This window comes from Narcine bancroftii, chromosome 13 (assembly GCF_036971445.1).
Source record: "Narcine bancroftii isolate sNarBan1 chromosome 13, sNarBan1.hap1, whole genome shotgun sequence".
NCBI classification, from domain to species: domain Eukaryota; kingdom Metazoa; phylum Chordata; class Chondrichthyes; order Torpediniformes; family Narcinidae; genus Narcine; species Narcine bancroftii.
In genome coordinates this window covers 646,247-667,713 of record NC_091481.1, presented here as the reverse complement: position 1 = coordinate 667,713, position 21,467 = coordinate 646,247, and the positions used below count along the sequence as shown (strand labels likewise).

At 46.2% G+C, this 21,467-nt stretch overlaps 1 protein-coding gene across 1 annotated transcript in view; it reads left to right on the top strand.

Annotated features, from left to right (window-relative positions):
* Positions 1 to 812: 812 nt before the first annotated feature.
* The window catches only part of sema3ab (sema domain, immunoglobulin domain (Ig), short basic domain, secreted, (semaphorin) 3Ab), a 158,461-nt gene continuing 137,806 nt past the window's right edge, over positions 813 to 21,467 (top strand). The window contains exon 1 of the mRNA XM_069910005.1: positions 813 to 961. The gene's annotated coding sequence lies outside the window, so the exon portion shown is untranslated. The remainder of the gene's footprint in view (positions 962 to 21,467) is intronic.

The window sequence follows — 21,467 nt, the reverse complement described above, 5'->3', positions numbered from 1 at the left end:
TTCTTAAGGAGCACTTGAGGAGAGACCTTACAAGTTGGAATGGTACAGGGATTATGATATTGAGAAATGTGATCTTAAATTCTGTTCTGTCAGCTGGACCTGGGTCATTTACTTTCACAATGAAATGCTGTGGCAATGCAGAGGGAGAAGGGGCAATAGGATGAGATTGGGTGCAGTGGTGGTTCTCTCCTCTCTGCAGCCCTACCCCTCATTGAACTGAGTGCACAGGAAGACGGGTTTGACTGTAAGCTCCATGCCATTGCTTCCAGTTACCTCCAGCTCCTGACAAAGAAGGCTTGTGATTTGCTGGACAAGGTATCATACACATCGCACCATCCTTGTGCCAAGGTTTGCAATCTCCAGCTGAGACTTTACCCGGTGGTGAGGGGACAAAAATGAAGTTTGGAAGAAAATCGTCCAATTAAAGCCTTTGCTGAATCAAAGCATCTTTACGCTGCCAGCAATAGTCATTAGGTGCACATGAAGCGGTTCCCTCCACAATGAGAACGTCAAACAGCTGAACTTGTTAAAAGTGAATTAAAAGGGCTGAGGCTGCTGTACATGGGAGCTGGTCTGGGCAGCAGCTCACACCAGAAGCCTGTTAAAATGAGGAAAGCAAATAAATCTTCTGAAGTAGGCTCTGTAAATGCGTTTGTTATGTCTGCTTTAAAATTGTGCTCCAAGCGCACGGACTGCTATTCCTTTTCCCTTACTCCCTGTCCCGCCCACCCGCCTTCCTAAGCATTTCCCTGCTGCTTTTCCACATTTGCTCAGAGTTCGGGTCGCCCGGCATCAAAGCCTTGGATTACTGCCTTCATCCAGCGCAGACCTTTCAGAGGCCGGAGCAAAGCAGTCACCACTCGCTTGACATGTTTGATTAGTTCAAATCAAAGCATTCATGGTCTAAATCCTTTGGAAAGGTCCGAAAGTCATCTCCTGTGGGATTAATGTGTGCTCTCAGGTACATTTTTTCCTCATTGTGAAATTCTCAGCAAGTCATTTACTCTTTTCTAAATGTTTCTTTCTCTCCTTGAGGTCATGTCCTGAGGCGCTATTTGAATCTGCTCTTGACAGTTATTGTATTTGTAATGCAAACCATAAGAATAGGTGTCCGCTCACCCTTTAACTGCTGTGGCTGTTTGCTCAAGGAATCGAGAAGTTCAGGAATGAGAAGTGTGGGGTAAAGTGTTAAATGTGCAGTTTCTTCGTTCTGTTTCATGTCGTGTGGAGGAAACTGCAATCCTGAAAGGGTTAAAAGTGTTCTGTTAAATTGCGCCTGCTGGATGACCAGCTGAGAAGCATGCCAGATTGTGAGGTGCAAACACAGACGGGACCGTCTTCTGTGAATGTTCACTTCCTCTGGTAACCAGGGTTAGCTTGATAAAATATTTTACAGCAACATGTTGTTGGGTTCATACCGAGTGTGAAAGGTGCCTTGATTATGTCTTGATACATTAACTGTCTTTCATGAACCATTTCCCTGAGTGAGGGGCGTAAATAACCCTCTTCACAACCTGACTGCCTTGAAGATGCAGGACTGGACTTCTGCATCAATCTTTTTAATGCCACTAGGGGGCGCGTGTGAGCAACATTAGCAGGGCAAGGTCATCCAACTCTGCTCATTCCAACTTTCCCTGTCAACCCCAGACTTCCCTGGAGAGGAGAAGGGTTAATGAAACCAGGCATTGGTGAGAAGCTGCTTCACTCGGGCTGAGGCTGTTCAAATATAACAGGGAAATATTGGGAAGTTGGGGTCCGTACCAATGGACCCAACTCTGCTTGACCATCAGAGACAGGCGGAGCAGGCTCAGACTTTGGACCTGGCATTTTTCCACAGATGTGTGGTGGAAAGTGTGCTGACCGGCTACATCATGGTCTGGTTTGGGAACACCAATACCCCTGAGGGGTAAAGCCCTGCCAAAAGTAGTGGACTCAGCCCAGGACATCACAGGCAAAACAGGGAACGCTGCTGTCAGAGAGCAGCCGCAATCATTGAGAATCCAAACCACCCAGCACAAGGTCTGTTCTCACTGCTACCATCAGGAAAGAGGTATCGGTGCCACAAGATTCGCACCACCAGGTTCAGGAATAGCTGCCTCCCTTCCACCATCAGACTCCTCAACAACAAACTCAATCAGGGACTTGTTTTAAGGTCTTTATTTAAGTGCTTTGCACTTTATTGATTTTTTTCTTTGCTGTATTGCAGTCAGTCGGTTTACATTTGTATATTTGTTTCCTTGTGTACATTGTGTACAACCCTCTTGTGCACTGCCAATAAGTGGTAATTTTGCCTGGCCCACAGGAAAAAGAATCTCGGGGTTGTATGTGATGTCATGTATGTTCTCTGACAATAAACCAGAATCTGACTCCTTCCTGATTCAACAAAGGGATGTCAAGTAAAAGATGGAATCATGCCCTAATACAACAGTCAGCTGTTTTGTCCAAAAGGTCATTAATCCCTTCAAAGAGGAATGTTTTAATTCTTCTCAGATTTGATTGCTAGAGTAGATTTTCTATAAACTTTGCAAAAGAACATCAAGACATCTTAACAAAGCAGCCTCTATCTTCAAGGGCTCCCACCACCCAGGCCATGCCCTCTTCACTGTGCAACCATCGAGAAGAAGGTACATTAGGGGACATCATTCACCTATTCCCAGCGTCTCCCGCAGGCACATTCCGTGCTAGGCATCTGCAGGTAGTCAGCCTTGTGGGACTTCATGTATCAAACTCTGCCTGCACAGACACTGGCCGATCTGTTGGGTGTTCTCAGCGTTCTCTCTGATTTAAAATTTAAATTTAGACATACAGCACGGTAACAGGCCATTTCAGCCCACGTGCTGCCCAATTACATCCAATTAATCTACAACTTCCAGTATGTTTTGAACAGTGGGAGGAAAAGGAGCCCCCGGGGAAAACCCACGCAGTCACATGGAGAACGTACAAACTCCTCACGGACAGTGTAGGATTCCAACCAGGGTCGCTGGCGCTGTAGCAGTGCTGCTCACTGAATGAAGCAGTGAACTGAGCTCCTGTCTGACTTCTGCTGGATGTGAAAACATCCAAAGTAAGGTCTTGGAGAAGAGTGGGAGCTCTGATCTCCTTGGTGTCTGTGGAAGTTTCCTGAGTGAATGGATTGCTGTGTTTCCTCGCTGATTGAATTATTCACGTATCAAAATATAGTGCAGCATTTTGATCTGCATGCTATCTAGGCCGTCAACCTGTCCCTGAGTGGAACAGGCCATGCAAAACAAAACAAAGGTATGGAGTATGGCGTTCCATTAAAGTGGGACAAGGTGGCATCGTTTACCACTGAGAGGTCATTGACGTGCAGGAAGGAAACTGTCTTTGAATCTGGAAATGCACGGAGATTGCCAAGGTGAGGAGAGAGGGTGCTGAGGTGGGATAGGTCCTTTAATCTGTTGGCTGCTTTCCTGAGCCTTTGTGTGATTTAAGGGAGGGTGAAAGTGGGTGAGAAGAAGATAAAAATGTTTTCAGAACAATTACAACTTCTGATGTCTAATGGTGGCTTTTCAGGACTTGGTGACCACATGACAGTAGAGAGGGTCACAACATGGACATCTCTACTGATGTTCCTTCATGTCTCGCAGGAGGACTTGATCAGCCTAGTCTGGGTAATCACAGCACTTTTCCTCCTAATGCCTCCTATTTACATACCCCACAACCTGACAAGAATATTATCTTCATCCATCATCAGACCCTTGCTTGGCTCCGAGCCACAGAAGGTTTTGTGTTTCCATCCACACACCTGGTCTGTAATGGTGAGGCGTTTCCCAGCTTGGTTATTCCTGGCTGACAAATGGGGCTGGTTTTGTGGATTAATTGGATTGAGGGTTCCCATTTTTTGAGGTGGCATGGCATCTGAGGTCTGACTCAGTCCATATCAAGAGGTCGTGGCTCATTTCATGTCCATATTCATGATGAAGGCTGCATGTTTCCAAATCACACACTTTTCTTTGCTGCTTCTCGCCAATTTCCTGACTTTTGAATCCGCATTTTTACAGTCAGCACAAGTCCTCGAAGTGAATAGAAAGAAAATACAGTAAAACCCCTGGTAACCAGTACCTATGGGGATTGGTAGATGCTAGCATATGATTGGTAGAAGTGTATTTTCCAGTTGCTTGAGATTTACTCTTACAATGCCCAACTAATACACCTGTATTAAGAATAAACCGTTTGAAAGACAAAAGTACTCTACTGTACTTAAACTGAACAAACTTCACTTACACGAATATATAAACCTTAAAGCATTTTACTTTATTTCCAGTCACATTTTCTTTGAAACCATTTAACCGTCGCTGCATCTGCAGGTTCCTCCCCTTCCATGGAGCTGGAAAGACGAACAATAACATTGTAGATAATCAACACCTCTCCCCCCCCCCCAAAGTTCACAGATAAAGCCTCTGACCAGGGTGACTCTTACTAAGCAGGGATAAGTAGGCACTTTAAGAGAGTCGCCCCAACGGCGAGCGGCATCAACCAGCTCTTCATCCTGGGCGACACCATTGCTGTTTTACACAACTTTATTCAAACAGCCCGACCAGCCAGACATTACACTGGCTAAATATTTGCTCCCATCTTCACTAAAGGTTACTTCAGAGAAGGTCAGGAACTTAAAATTCCTCATTGTCAACACCTCTGAGGATTTGTCCTGGAGCCTCCATGTCGATACAATAATGAAGAAGTCTCACCAGCGGCTATACTTTGTGAGGAATTTGAGGAGATTCAGTGTGTCATCAAAGACTCTCAAAATCTTCTACAGGTGTACTTTTGAGAGCATTCCAGCTGGTTGCATCACTGTCTGGTGCAGAGGTACCATCGCTTAGGACAAGAAAAACCTCCAGAGGGTTGTAGCTCGGCCTGCGACATCATGGATGCCAGACTTCACTCCGTTGAGGACATCTACATGAGCTGGTGTCTTAAAAAAGCAGCCTCTATCCTCAAGGACCCCCACCATCCAGGCTATACCCTCTTCACTCTGCTACCATCGGAGCCTGAAGATAAACACTCAGTAGCACAAGGACAGCTTCTTACCCTCCACAACCAGATTCCAGATTTAACAGTGAACCAAAGACATTGTCTTACTTCCACTTTTTCTTGCAGTATTTTTATTAATTTTGTAAGGCGGTTTATGTAGGGCAGCATGTTTGGTGAAGTGGTTAACATAACGCTGTTACAGTGCCAGCAATTGGGTCAGGGGTTTGAATTCTGCACTGTCTGTGAGGAGTTTGTACATTCTCCCCGTGACTGCATAGGTTTTCCATGGTGGCTCCGGTTTTCTCCCACTGTTCGAAATGTACGGGAGGTTGCAGGTTAATTGGGGATAATGGGGTGGCATGGGCTTCTGGGCTGAAATGGCCTGTTACCATGCTGTACAGTATGTCTAAATTTTAAAATAAATTAATGTAATTGTTTGCACGGTGACGCTGCCGCAAAACAATGAATTTTGTGACATGTTCATGACACTAAATTCTAATCCTGATTTACGTTTTTAATCGTACATATTTTACCTATTTTTATCCTTAATTTATTTTGCCAGTTGCATGAGGCTGCTGGTTGCTTGAATTCCAGATAGCAGGGGTTTTTACAGTATCTGGTATCCTCCAGGTGTCCTGTAAAATGCTGGCAGAGAGACACTGGCCCCAGGGAGCCCGGCATTAGCCTCTGACCCCACTCTCTCTGGCAGCATTTTGTTCGTTGATTCATTGCTTGTATATTGCAGCCTGCAGATAGTTACGTGGCTCATATTTGGGCTCTGCTGATGGGAATATAACGAACAGGAGTGCTGCTCTTTGATGAATAAGCTGGCTATGCAGCCAACTCTTTCCAGCAAGGCGCAAAACATTAACCTGGTTTGATCCTGTTTTCTAATGGATTTGAACTCGTTTTAATTGTTTGCTGGATGTGAAATACAAATACTGCTTGTCATTTACAAATTAACCAAGTTAATTGCACAAAAGTTGCAGTATTTATGATATTTCTAAATGATTTTATCATGCCACAATACATTTAACTTAAAATCTTAAAAATTCTCCACCTTTTACTGATGGGAATATTGGAGAATCCAGTCCATAACAGAAGTTCTCCTGCACACAAATGCCCACTGGAATAATGAAGTAAATGCCACATTTCAGGACTGTTCCAATGTTGCGGCTGAAGTCTTTCACATGAGCACGTGCTCACACTTGCACACGGTGAGTCCATTCCTCCCAAGCTCTGCTCCTCCTCCTTAAATTGTTTTTGCATTGAATGTCTTCTCTCCATGAAAGTCAATGTATCCCCACAGACAATATGTGTTGTGTGTGCTACTACCAATCTAACGGATCTCTCAACCCCATGCTGCAATGCATTTGCAACTGAATCAGTGCAAGAGCCGAGAAAATTTCTTGCCCTTGTACCATGAAAAACAGACAAAAATCTGAGTGAATGCACAGCAGTGAAGTCTGAGGATTGATTCTCTTACTGAGATTTGGTAGGGATCATCTTTCAAATGACAAGCATTTTCTTGATGGACAGGAATTCCCAACAGACTATGGGATGCTTTTGTAAATGTTAAATTAATTGGAATTCTCACGTTACCATTAGTCAGTGCTCGATTCCTTTGACTTCTGCTTGTAAGGCAATCCTACCCTCATAACACAAATATCAGCTGCCTTCCAGTTTATTTTAGTAGGAGCTGCAGTCTGTGCAAGTCCTTTCTCCTCATTAATGTGATATTCTACTGCAGAACTGAAACTTGACTCAAATAAATAAGCTAATTGAGTAATCCATAGGTGTCCCAACACAAGTCCATAAGCCAACCACCAGGGTCAAATGCTTTGGGCTTCCGTTACACCTGTGGCCATATATAACCATCCTGAATGTTACTCTGTGCTGAGTCCATAAGACATAGCAGCAGGAAATAGGCCATTCAGCCCATCGAGTCTGCCCTGCTATTTAATCATGAGCTAATCTATTTTCCCACTCAGCCCCACTGCCCGGCCTTCTTCCCATAAAATTTGATGCCTTGGCCACTCAAGAACTATCAATCTCTGTCTTAAATACACCCAATGGCCTGACCTCCATGACTGCCTGAGGCAACAAATTCCACAGATTTATCAACCTCTGGCTAAAGAAATTCCTCTGCTTTTCTGTTCTAAGCCTTCAATCCTGAAGTTGTGCCTTCTTGTCCTAGACTCTCTCACCATGAGAAACAACCTTTCTGCATCTACTCTGTCCATACATTTCAACATTTGAACTGTTTCAGTGAGATCCCCCTCATTTTCCTAAATTTCAATGAGTTCAGGAGCTGTCAAGTGTCCCTCACATGATAACCCTTTAATTCCCGGAATCATCCTTGTGAACCTTCTCCAACATCAGCACATCCTTCCCTAAATGAGGAGCCCAAAACTGCTCACGATTCTCCAAGTGAAGTCTCCCCAGGTCCTGATAAAGTCTCAACATCACATCCCTGCTCTTCTATTCTATTCCCCTTGAAATGAACTCCAGCATCGCATTTGCCTTCAGGCCGTCCTGCAGGAGGACTCCCAGGTCCCTTTGCATTTAGGTGCTTTCATTTTTCTCCCCATTTCAAAAAAATCTCCCCATTTATTTCTTCTACCAAAGTGGATGATCATACACTTTCTATCATTATATTTAATTTACCACTTCTCTGCCCAGTCTCCTCATCTGTCTAAGTTCTTCTGCAGCCTCCGTGTTTCCTCTACACAACCTCCACCTACCTTCGTATCAGCTGCAAACTTAGCCACAAAGCCGTTCATTCCATAGTCTAAATCATTAATATACAACATCAAAAGAAGTGGTCCCAACACCGGCCCCTGTGCACACCGTTAGCAACTGGCATCTGATCAGAACATGATCCCTGTCTTCCAGCTCTCTCACTTCCCACCAATCAGTCAATGCTCTATCCATGCGAGTATGGATACCATGGGCTCCTGTTACACCATGTTGTCAAGTTATCATTGGAGAGCCTGGACTTGGTGAACTCAGTCAGCACTGAAGTTCCAGAAAGAGTTCAGCTCGACTCTGATGCTCACAAAACAGGTTCATGCACAAAGAGGCCAGTTTGACTTCTGTCCTCAGAACCGATCCCAGCAACTCTTTGACTCATGGTAGTGAGGAAATTGTGCATCCTGTTCAAGAGGATGTTAACTTATACCAAGATGCAATGAAAGAGGGTGTTTAGTGAGCTGACCAGTGGACATCTCATTCCTAGTACAAGAAAGACACAGCCCAGAAGTAGGAAAGGCAGAGTTGCAGAGAGCTCCATTGATAATCACAGTTCATCTTGTTAAAGAATAGAACATTATTCCAGTGCAGTAAACCTTGAGGGTTAATTTGTTGAGGCTGGTCTGTAACAGAAAAGATCCCTGATCTGTTTCAGTCAAGGTTCTCAGTGCAAATACCCAAAGATGACCCTAATTTGAACCAGCAGCTCCCTGTTCTGGTGAACCCAGATGAGTTGGGATCACTGAATGTTACATGTTAAGTGTTAGACATCAAGTGTAAATTGTTAATCTCATCATATGCTGTAACAGTTTTTGAATCACAACTGAGAAATAGAAACCGTGTCCTGAAGAATGGAATTATTCCAAAGACTGGATTGCAAGACTGTTGCTTCTCTGACCACTCAGCAGACACTTTCCACTCCTTCACTGCCTTAAAGCTCGTTAAATTCCCCAAAGTACTTCTCAAAAGGCGAACCCTGATCCAGTAGAAGAAGTGCTAGAGGAGGTGACCAACACTTTGGTGACACAGAGAGGTTCTGGGAGTGAGTTCCAGAGGTTAGGGTCCTGCCACCTGAAGGCTGCTGGCGGTGGAGCCATTAGATCTGGAGAGGAGCAAGAGGCCGTTGTGTTTTGATGTGGAAGGATGGTGGGACAGCAGGAGATTGCAGGATGAGTGGTGCAGAGGAGCTGGCCAAGATCATGAGTATTTGAAGGTGAGGAGGAACATTTTAAAGTTGAGAGGAGATACTGGTCCAGGTCCCAGAACAGGCCCAAGTAGAGGCCAAGCATGCCACAATAGCGATTGTTATGTTTTTTTTTGTATCTGCTTATTTCTGAGATGAAATGCATCATCAAGTCAACGAAGTTTAATTTTATGCTGTGGCACGGTTGTCTAAAGAATACATTTGTAGCAGCTCCCATTCCTTTGTGTTCCAGGCAGAAGTCCCCAATCGACGCCACTAATCTTTCCTCAGAGATTTTTTCTGGGCAATCTGATCATGGCTGAGAGCTGGCACACTGCCACAAAGTGTACAATCATTTGTCATTTGGTCAGTGTGAGGCAAACGCTGTCCAGTATCCATTGGCACTTGGCTTTCTTTGAATTGGAAGGTATAGTTCCCTCTGCAAATAGGTGTTCATCAGGTTATAAAATTATAAAACAAAGGACTCAAACCTGTGGTAAAAATAAATCTGAAATGTTAAATCACAGCTTTAGCAGATTGAAATACAGGTATCAATGACCATAGATGGTGGGAATTCCTGGCCTGGGTTTGAGGGTGAGTTCATAGGTGTGATTATTAATTTTGCTTCCATAGGAGTTTCCACTAATTACAGGAAAGTATCAGCAGACAGCAGATGCTGATGGACATTGGGCACTGGTATCCAGGGCATCTGATGGTGGGAGCTGGGACCAGCTGGAAATATTCAGGACAGAGAACCAGGGTTGTGGGACTTAAGGAATGATGGATGTGGCGTTAGTGCAGGAAGTGGGTACTATGGGCTGAATGGCCTCCTGCTTGTGCCAGCAGGCACATGGAATCTGTGCCACATCCTGGGCTGTCGTCCAACTAATTGGTTTGTTTCAGGAATTATGTAAGTGTTGACTACATCAGTGTGGGACAGGAGTCACATCTAGGTCAAAGCATCAAAGGACAACACAACGTTCACAGTCCTTACAACTTAATATATCTCATCCTCATCCTCCCCGAGACCCAGCCTCCCTGTCTCTCTCAGAACTGAAACCCTTCAACCCACACAACATCCTGGTGAATCTCCCCTGCACCCTCTCCAAGGCTGTCACAGCTTTTGTGGTGACTGGAATGAAGCAATGATTTATAAAGGTGAAGCATAGCCTCCCTGATCAACTAATGAAGAACAATATCCCACCTGCCTTTTCACCATGCCACCTTCAAGGATCTTACGCCTTGTCCCTGTGCTCCTCAATACTGAATCAGAATTTATTGTCATGAATGTGTCACGAAATGTCTTGTTTTGCAGCAGCGTCACCGGGCAAATATTTGCCATAAATTATATTTCAAAGTAAATGAATAGTGCAAAAAATAGGAGAAACTGAGGTAGTATCTGTGTGAGGTTCATTGTCCGTGCAGAAATCTGAAGGTGGAGGGGAAGAGGCTGTTTATGTTGAGTGTTGGTCTTCAGGTTCCTGTACCTCTTCCTGATGGTGGCAGAATGAAGAGGACATGGCCTGGAAGGTGGGGGTGGGAGAGGGGGGTCAATGAGGATAGAGGCTGCTTTCTTAAGACACCACCTCCTGTAGATGTCCATGATGGAGTGGTCTGGTGCCCATGATGGTGCTGGCCGAGTTCAGAACTCTAGCCTTTTCCTGTCCTGTGCATTGGCACCTACCTCCAACCTATCTCGGCTGCACCATTTCATCAGATGCAAGGATCGACAATGAGATAGACAACAGACTCGCCAAGGCAAATAGCGCCTTTGGAAGACTACACAAAAGAGTCTGGAAAAACAACCAACTGAAAAACCTCACAAAGATAAGCGTATACAGAGCCGTTGTCATACCCACACTCCTGTTCGGCTCCGAATCATGGGTCCTCTACCGGCATCACCTACGGCTCCTAGAACGCTTCCACCAGCGTTGTCTCCGCTCCATCCTCAACATCCATTGGAGCGCTTACACCCCTAACGTCGAAGTACTCGAGATGGCAGAGGTCGACAGCATCGAGTCCACGCTGCTGAAGATCCAGCTGCGCTGGATGGGTCACGTCTCCAGAATGGAGGACCATCGCCTTCCCAAGATCGTGTTATATGGCGAGCTCTCCACTGGCCACCGTGACAGAGGTGCACCAAAGAAAAGGTACAAGGACTGCCTAAAGAAATCTCTTGGTGCCTGCCACATTGACCACCGCCAGTGGGCTGATAACGCCTCAAACCGTGCATCTTGGCGCCTCACAGTTTGGCGGGCAGCAACCTCCTTTGAAGAAGACCGCAGAGCCCACCTCACTGACAAAAGGCAAAGGAGGAAAAACCCAACACCCAACCCCAACCAACCAATTTTCCCTTGCAACCGCTGCAATCGTGTCTGCCTGTCCCGCATCGGACTTGTCAGCCACAAACGAGCCTGCAGCTGACGTGGACTTTTTACCCCCTCCATAAATCTTCATCCGCGAAGCCAAGCCAAAGAAGACCAGGCAGTGAAGCAACCAGCCAGAAGGCTCTCCATAGTGCACCTGTAGAAATTTGGAAGTCTTCGGTGACCTACAAAATCTCCTCAAACTCCTCACAAGGTATAGCCGCTGGCGAACGTTCTTCATGCTCACATCGACACATGTCCTTGGAGATGCTGACACCCAAGAATTTGAGGATCTAGACCCTCTTGACTGCTGAGCCCTCGATGAGGACTAGCTCTTGATCCCCTGACTTCCTCCTGAAGTCCACAATCATCTCCATGGTTTTGCTGATGTAAAATACAAGGTTTCCCAACATTCTATTAATCCCATCTCACAATTGTGTTGCTTGTTTGGAGGCCAAATACTAAGGAAAGAACACAGTTAATGACAGGGCTCTTAATAGCATCAACGTGAACAGGGAATCTGGTGTTCCCAGTGCAAAGTGGCCACACAAGTACATGGGGTGATAAAGAAAGCATCTGGTCGACTTGGCTTCACTGAGTGGACCGATGAGCCGAGGAGTAAAAGAGTCAAGTTGCAGAAACATAAAACTGAGGCTGCATTTGTCATGTTGTGTCCAATTCTGGTCACCCCATAACAGGAAAGATGTGGAGAGTTTGGAAAGGGTGCAGAAGGGAATTGCCATGGTGTTACCCAGATTAGCAAATTTAGTGATGCAAAGAGGTTGAAGAAATTTGGGCTATTTTCTCTCAAGTTGAGGGCAGACCTGATAAAATTGAGAGGGTAAATAGTCAGAATCTTTTCCCCTGGGTAAAATATCAAATATCCGAGGATGGGCATTTTGGGGGTGGGGGGGTGGGATAATGTTTAGAGGAGATGTACAGGTTGAAGATTTTTACACAGAGAGCGGGCTGCTCGGAGTAGTGTTGAAGCAGATATAATTGTGGTGTTTAAGGAGCTTTTGTTTTGACTCATGAACGTGCAAGGATACAAATCGTGTACAGGCAGAAGATACTTTGTGTAATTTGCCATCAGTACAGATGTAGGGTGAGAAGCTTATTCCTGGTTTGAACTGTTCTATCGCCACAGCATTAGTAGCTCATCACATGACAGTCCATTCAAAGCAGAGTTGGTGGCAGAATGAATCTAGTGGGGGGCATTCAAGCAACTGTGGGGGAGGGGGTAGGGAGAGGAGGGTGGTGTTACTTGCCTGCCATGACCCTCCTCCGTGAGCCGCTGTGTCACTTCCCCTTCTTCCAATGTAACAGACAAAGATGCTGCTTGTATTGCGTGGAGACTAGTGACACTTGGGCTGTGGGTGGGGAGGGGGGCACAATAGCTCATTGGGGGGGGGGCGATGCTACGAATGCTCCCCTTGGCGCAGGGCGTGATTCAAAGTGACATCATTTCACTCTTTGTTCCTTCTATCGCTCTCTCCCATCTCTCTGGCACTTCAATTAATTTGCTTTCTCTATTTCCCACTTTCAGTGAGGAGCTTCTGCCTGATAATTTAACTGTTTCCTCCTTCCACAGATGCTGCCTGACCTGCTGAGTTTTTCCAGGATTTTCTTTGTTTCACATTTCCAGCATCTGCAATTTTGGGGGAATTTTCCATTTCTCTCAATTTGTCAGCACCAATTGCAAGTTTAAAACCCTTCAGTGGAAATCCTCACTTTGACAGCAGCACATCATGTATCAGATTGGGTGCCAGGCCTGAGAGTTCACGGCACTGGAGTGAAGGAGCTGCAAAAGTCCTCCTGCCCCCGGAATGTTCTGCAGGCTCTCCCCACTGGCTTTGGCCCAGGTGTTCTACTTCATGAACTCTGTCCAAGGTGAGGGTCTCAGTGCTGACTGGGTGGCTGTGATAGGAAAGGCCACCTTCCTTCCTCATCTGAACGTAATGCCATTGAAAACTTGTTATCTTTTCAGTATCCTTTTTGTTTGCACATCTGACGTTACCCGAGGAAGGGTATGGGGTGTGCAGCAAATGGGATTGGAACATTTTTTGCGCAGCAGAACTAAGCCCAGGATTGGATTAGCAAGGGACACCTGGAATCTGAAGCTTAACACGATCTGCTGGAGGTTCAGTGGTCAAGTTGCATCTGTGGGTGACAAAGACTGTTTAAACGTCTCGAGCCCAAGGCCTCTCTCGATCTCCTTTGTCTCCCCATCGATGAGTTCCTCCAGCAGATTGCATTTAGATTGCCTGGGGTCTGAGGAAACTTCCATTCTCTTCAGTTTCTCTCCACTAGTGAAGTTCTGGGCAGTTCTTGAGAAGGCTTGTTGCCCTCATCAGTACAAGGTCAGAGAACTGGGAGCAGGTCTGGGGCATTCAGCTGCTCAAACCTAATCTGCCACTCAATGAGGTCATAGCTGATAATGGGCTTGTTCCCTTCCCTGACTAGATCTGAAACGCCATGTCTCCTCTTAGTCCAGAGTCTTGCATGCAGCTGACCCTCTGATGGAATAGTTTAGGTGGGGGGGACACGTTGAGTGGGGAACTTTGATATTTGGGTATGGTTCAGTCACTGAATAAGGTGAGAACAAGGTGAAACTCATCCTTCAAACAAGGTCTTGTGCCCTGTGTTGCAATGTGGACTGCAGTTCAATGGCTCAAGTTGGGCTGACCTTGTTCTGGATTGGTGTTGATGCTGATGGAGCCATTTCCCATTTGTTCCATGGACTCAGTTAATTTTGGTGGAAACCTCCTTAGGGAGAAGAAGCTTAGCTGTCCTTGGTCTGCATGGAGATTGTGTGGGTGTGGACCACTGGTTCAGACTGTCAGCCAACAAGATGGAACCCTTGTGGTAGATGAATTCAAAGACTTTAGTTAGCTCAGAAAATCTGTATGAGCTCATTGTTTTGCTCTGCAGTTCTTACACAGTTCCGATACAGTGAGCACCTCAGCTCTGTCCGCTGCAATAGCGTGGATCTCCCAGTGGCCACCCATTTCATTTCCCCATCCCATTCCTTTCCTGACATGTTTGTTCATTGTCTCATACACTGCCAGATGGGGACCACCTGCAAATTGGAGGAACAACTTCTCATCTTCCGACTGGGCACCCTCCAACCGGATAGCATTAATATTGACCTCTGGCTTTCATTTCCACCCCTCTTACTTCTTCCCCCGTCACCTTCCCCCAGCTCCGTTTCCCCCTTCCCTGCCTCCTTCCATACAGATATGATCAATTCTCACCTTGCCCCTTATATCCAGTTTTGTTGGTCTGGATTCCTCTCCCAGCCGACACTGTCTGAATTCGGAGATTTCCGGCTTCTGGATCATTCTGCTTAGTCCCAAAATGTCGGCAATATACCTTTAACTCTAATGGACGCTGAAAGACCGGCTGAGTTCCTCCAGTATTTTGGAATGTTTTTTTCTATACAATGAGGATCATGTTTCCCATGTCTCCGTTTTTGGGGATGTTGCTCTGTGATCCAGGCCCTTTCCCCGTGACAGACAGTCAGGAGATCTCTCTGTACTTCCTGTGGTCGGAATTGTTCCCTTTCTCTGTGATGGTCACCATCACACCCTCTCTGTCGTGTCTTCTCTCGGGCACGGGAGGTGAGGTTATGAATCTGTGACTGAGGTTCATCTCCACCACATGGAATGACGTCAGACTTCGGACTGGCACAAGGTCCCTGGTCTACAGGCAGCAGTGATCCCTGCATCCACTGTTGCCTGGGACCTGGAGTCAGTGGCCAGATACCAGTAACACTGTCTCTGCAAAACCCTGCAGGAAAGGCAAATCACAATGAGTATCCACTTGCATCCCCTGTACCAAGGCTTTAGTTCCTCCCTGTCGACACGAATGGGCACATCGTGTGCCTGATACAAGTCTGCCTTGGTAGCGGATCACTTGGAGGTCAGCAAGAAACTTTGAAACATCACAGCTTGTGGGAGCTCTGGCCTTGGACCTTTGGGATGACATTCAGAGCCTGGAATTCATACATCAGGGACACACAGTGGGAGGGTGTTCGTCCCCTGAAACCACCTGGCCTGCCAGTGGCAGTGTCTGTGCTTCCATGTGGGTCTTATCAGCTCCTCCACCAGAGGAAGCTAGTTATCCTCAATCCCAAGGAGTTGCTGGAAATTGCTCCAGGACTAAGGATTGTGACTCTGTGAGCAGCAGAGTTGTTGAAGGAAACAGGAGGGAGAGCAGGGCCAACTAGCGTCTCCTCACCATGGGTTGTCACTGGATCCCTGCTTGATTGAGCAGCTCCAAGCACGTTGACCATGGACCAGGCTTCTCCCCAGCACCTTGACGATGAGCAATCATCATCCTGGCCCAGTCCAGTCCAGAGAACGATCAAATCTGTCAGACTGTGATGTTTGTGTGCAGGCAATGTGATCCCTGTGTTTGCAGAGACCCAGGTCTCTGGATAACAATGAGAAATCCAACAAACATTCTTTGGGAAACAAAGGAACTTCTTTCAATTGCAAACATCCATTGCCAAGAAAACCTAGTTCACTTTTGTAAACCACCTGGTTTGCTGTAACTTTGGAACCTGTGAGCAGCAAATCAGCGGAGGTGGATGAGAATGCTGTGTGTTCTGGGCAACGTCCAGTGAAATGCTTGAAAGTGCAGCAATTACATGGATTATTGTCATTCTCTCAGCTTGACATGTTAAACTTTGAGAGTATAGATGTGTGCATTTTCGTAGATCACAGAAACCAGAAGGAGTTTCAAATCCAAAGTAAAGCAGTCCTCGTCTTTGTAAACCTTTGCAGACATGTTGCTCAGTCGTTAAGGTAATCATCCACACATGTGTATAACGTTACAGCAGAGTCTCTAATTGAAACATTGCTTCTTTGCACTTGTGTTCTCCCTCTGCAAAGGATAGGAAGCAGATCAAAGCCCTGGATGGGTGTGGGGTGCAGTCAGTGGCCACAGCCAGCTTTCTGCACTCTTCCCCCATCTCCTTCGCCTGCAAATGAGCTCTCCCTGGATATGCTTTGAATAACCCTGGATGTGAGGTTGTGTTTCATGAGCTACAAGTGGCTTGGTGACAGATGAGAAACAGAAGCAGGAGGAACGTTACTTTAACCCTTAAAGCTCTGAGATGATCAGATGACCACCTGAATTTTCAGGTGCAAGTTGGAAAGAGTTACTTGTATCCATTCAAATATTACACTCAGCAACCAATTTAGCTCACTGCTCTAATCTGTGGAATTGCAGATGGAAATAGGATGGTTAAAGATTTAGTCAATGATCTTGACAAACATGAATTTGCAAAGTTTGTAGATTTTCCATCCTCTAATTGAAGCCAACAGTTTGAATTTCTGGTTCACTCGGATTGTTTTGCAGGGTGGAGTGGTAACTTGTGCCAGATGCACCACTGCATCTTACAGGCACACATCTCCTGTGAATGGGGTGAAGGGTGAGCCCCACTCCGACACAACAGAAAACCTACTTTTATTCACCAACATTTTCATGTAGAAACCTTGACAAATGTTGATTGAATGTTGGGCATTAAACGTAAGGGTACAAATATCTTCCTGTCACAACTTATCAACATCATCGCCCAACCATGATGTATTGCCGCCAGTTTCATTTAAGGGCGGCCAATCCTGCAGAGACTTGGGTTATGTGCTTCTGAAGATGATGTGGAAACTAACAGATCAAGAACATCCAGAAAGAGTTAGGTCCTGAAAAATTCACCAATGCCAACTGGTCAACCTCATTTTTAACATCAAAAGGCAATGGAGGGGTGATTCATTTCCTTTATCTCTTCACTCATCTACTTGTTATTCCTCTTGCGACACAGAATATTTAAGATGCTTTGTTGGAACAGATAACTGTGCCTGAGTCCATTGAATGGGATGGAAGTGTGCTGGTCAGAATACCCTCTGTGGACATCAGTTCCCACAAAGCATACAGCAATGTACATGGAGAGGAGAGGAACAGGCCCTTCAGCCCACCATGTCTGTGCTGAACAAGATGCTAAATTAAACAGCATTTCTACCTGATCGTGCTCTGTGTCCCTCCAGTCCCTGCCTGCCTGCCTGTGTGTCAATTTAAATCCTCTGGAACGTTGTATCCTATCGGCTTCCACCACCTCTCCTGGGAGCCTGTTCCAGGCATCAACCTTTCTCTCAGTTTAAAAAAAACCTGCCTCAGAAATTTCCTTCAGACTTGCCCCCTCTCACTTTAAACCGATGCCCTTGGATATTTGACATTTTCACCCTGGGAAAAGATCCTGATCCTCAACCCTATCTTGCCTCTCATAGTTTTATGTACATCATCAGGTCTCCCCTCAGCCTCGGGCGCTCCAGAAAAAACAAAGTTTGTCCAATCTCTCCCTATAGCTCATACCCTCTAATCCAGGCAGCATTCTGGTGAACCTCTTCTGCCCCCTCTCCAAACCCTCCACATCCTCCTGTAATGAGGCTGCCAGAACTGAATGGAATACTCCATGTTGCCCAATCAGTTTTACACAGCTGCAATGTGACTTCCTGACTTTGTTCTCAGAGCCCTGACCGGTGAAGGCGAGCATGTCGTACACCTTTACCAGACGTTCCATGCGTGTGGCCACTTTCAGGGACCTCTCTACTTGCACCCCAAGATCTCTCTGTACATCAGTGCTCATGAAGGCCTTGCCATTCACTGAATCCTTTCCTCTTACATTTGATTTTCCAAAGTGCAGCGCCTCACACTTGTGTGGATTAAACTCTGCCAATTCTCAGTTCACATCTGCAACAAGTCTAAATCCTGCTGAATCTTTTGGTGTTGCATGATTCCACTAATTATCCCATATCATTGATACATATCACAGACAGCAGGCCTCCCAGTTGTTAACTCTGTCACAGGCATCAGTCAGAGGAATACCTCACCACCGTTACCCTCTGGCTTTATGACCAAGCCCTTTGGGGAAAAACAGTCTTGGGTGCTCCTGCTTTCCCAGGCCAGCCAAATCTAGAATAGACAACAGACTAGGCTGCTGTCTGGTAGTGTACTGTCCATTGTTGTGGCCAGTCCCTGCTGTGCCCTGACCATGCCACCCTGACCCCACAATTTCCTTGCCTCCTAATTCCCTTAACCCTTGCTACAATCCAATCAGGCCTCAAGCCCTGCAGCCCCAGACCCCTGGGTCAGCACTCCACAGTAATCTGTAACAGGGGCCACAGTGTGCACCCCATCCCAACTGGGGCAAGGTCAGTGACCCTGTTGATTAGGGATGTGATGGTACTGGAGAGTGCAGAGGAGATTCATGAGCAGGTTGCCTGGATTGGTGACAGGCTGGGCTTGTTTACCCAGAAGTGAAGGAGGCTGAGGGGAGACCGTATAGAAAATTATGAGGCACGGGCAAAATCTTTTTCACATCAGGGGTTTCAAAAAGAAGAGGACATTGGCTTGAGGGGAGGGGGAGGGGCAGGGAATGGTTCATTTCCTGGAACTTGCTGTCAGAGGAACTAGTGATTCAGGTACCATCTCTACACGGGCAGATACTTAACTGGGCAAAGCAAAGGATACAGATCCAGTGCAGGTTTAGTTTGGCAGACGGTCTGCATAGACACGATGGGCTGAAGGGTCTTTCTGTCCTGTACACCTCAATGGCTCTCCCCTCACCCCAACAATTAATGGCACATTTGTTCTTCTCTGCAATCCCCTCAACAAGGGGATTGGTGCATAGGCACCAATTCCTCTCTACCCACCCCAACCCACACAACCCCCTAATCCAACACTGTCACCATCACCATGACAAGGCATGAATATTTCCTGACTGAAGATCGCGTGTAGGACATCACAATTAATGCTTATATATTATGGAATGAAAAGAAATGAAGTACAGTTTCAGACACGCCCACATTCAAATGAGCCAGATGTTTAAAATAAAGCAAATCCGTTAGTATCGCTAACGCGAGGTTGCTCAGTCTCTGCTGGGGAACCCATAAAAAATATATATATTAGGGTCCGACTCCAGGTTCAGACCTGCTCCGTCCGACTCCAGGTTCAGTCCTGCTCCATGACTAGATCTGTCTGACGCCGGGTCCAAGCCTCCCTGGTGCTCTTTCCCAGGAAACCATCCTGGGTACGCTGGGATTGATCAACAGGGTCATACAGGTTACAATTCGGTCACGTGAAGGATGAGATTGGCCATGTTGAGACTGACAGTTCTCCATTCCCTTTCTGCAGCACCCTTGTTTTTCCAGCTGTCAGTGTGCTCAGGTTCCTGGGGAACTTCCTGGATTTCTGGAGTGAGACTGCCTCATGCCAACACCAGCGGACGACTGGCTCAGCCACATTTCTGGCTGTCTTGCAGCAGCTGAATGAGGCCTGAGTAAATCTGAAAAGTTAACAGAAAGTCCAATGATTAATTCAGAAGGCAGGCAGCACGGTGGTCCTTATTGAAAAGTGGCTAGAGTTTAAGGAGAGGGTGTTGGAGATGCTACACCTGGAAAAAGGTGCACAGCTTTGATGTGATCTGGAAAGAGACACCTGAGTCAGTGTAAAGGAGATTAAACTGGCCTAATCTCTGAGAGTTCGAAAAATTTGGTAGAAGGAGCACCACACAATTACACCCTAATTAACATACAACCCCGCAGGGAGGAAGGAAACTGAAGCATCCAGTTAACACGTGCACATGGTGAGAACATACAAAATCCTTACAGTGTCACTTCTAATCCTGGGTCGCTGGCGCGGTGATAGTGTCACGCTACATGAACTAGATGAGGGTATACCGTCAAGAGACTCTGTGTTTCTTAGAGTTTAGAGGAATGAGGAGTGGCCTTGTTGAAACAAATGAGATCCTAAGAGGCCTTCACAGGAGCGATGTCGAGATGTAGGGGGGGTCACAAACGAGGTTATAGTTACAAGATGAGGGACAGTCATTTGAAACTAAGGGGCTTGGAAATTTCTTCTCGTGGAGTCATCAAAAAAGACCACAGGCCATTCAGCCCATCACATCCATGCTGATCCTCTTGGCCCACGTTGGGACTGTATCCATCTGTCTTGCCAAATCAAAGGTTTGTCTCCGTCTGGTAAACAGCGATCGATTTGGACTCCAGCACCTCCTGTGGCACTGAATTCCAGATCCCAACTGTGCTCTGTGTGGTAAACCTACCTGTCAGATATCCCATAAATCTCCTGCCTCTCCCCCAAACCTCAGCCCTCCAACCTCTCTCTGAGCAAAAGGAGTGTTAGGAATTCTCTGCTCCTGAGAGTGGTGGAGGCCGGAACAGTGGATATCTTTAAGGTGGAGATGGATGCCTATTTGAGAGATGGAAGATTGTGGATCAGTCATGATCATGTTGAATGGTGGGGGAGGTTTGAGGTGCCATGGCCTTCCTCTGCTCCTCTTTCCTTGTTTTCTCGAGTTAAGGGGCTGGTCGACTCAACAGTGGATGAGTCTCACTGGGGAATGATTAGGAAAGGAGAGGGCAAGGATTCAGCTTCATGATTTTGGAACGAGGCGAACTGTTGATGTGATCAATCCTCTTGCAGTTTGTTATTGATTCAGTCAGTGGAGGGGAAGAAATCAATTATATTTTTTTAAATCTAGATCTAATGTGATTTTTCCATTCTGAAGTGTCTCCCTACCTCCTGGGAATGGCCGTTCACACAGGAACATCCAAAACTCCAAATATCCATATTACACCGCGAGTTTAGACAGAATACCTGAAGTGCGGAATTTCAAGATTCAAGCTGGATGTCCTATTCATTTTCCCGTTGTTCATGGATCGCTTGCAGTTCAGTTTATATCTGGGAAAATTATTAGGGGTCAAGGAGGTAAAATGCCAGAATGGGAATGAGTCCTTATTCCCATTCTGATCTTTTTACACAGACTGCATTCTGGAAAATTGGGAATAATTTCCTGGAATGCAGTGGCTGTGTTTAAAGAACAAATAATAATCTTTTGGCATCACCAGCAAAGCCCATCATTTGCCACTCATTCCCTTCAGAGGGCAGACATGAGAGCAAACTGCACAGGAAAGGGTGGCTGGAGTCAAGTCATGTCTAGACCAGGTTCCATAGAACCACAGAACACGACAGGACCAAAACAGGCACCTTCAGCCCTTCTACTCTGCGATGAACCTTTTTTTTTTTTGCCTTGTCCCACTGACCTGCCCCTAGTCCATAGCCCTCCGTACCCCTCCCATCTATGTTATCATCCA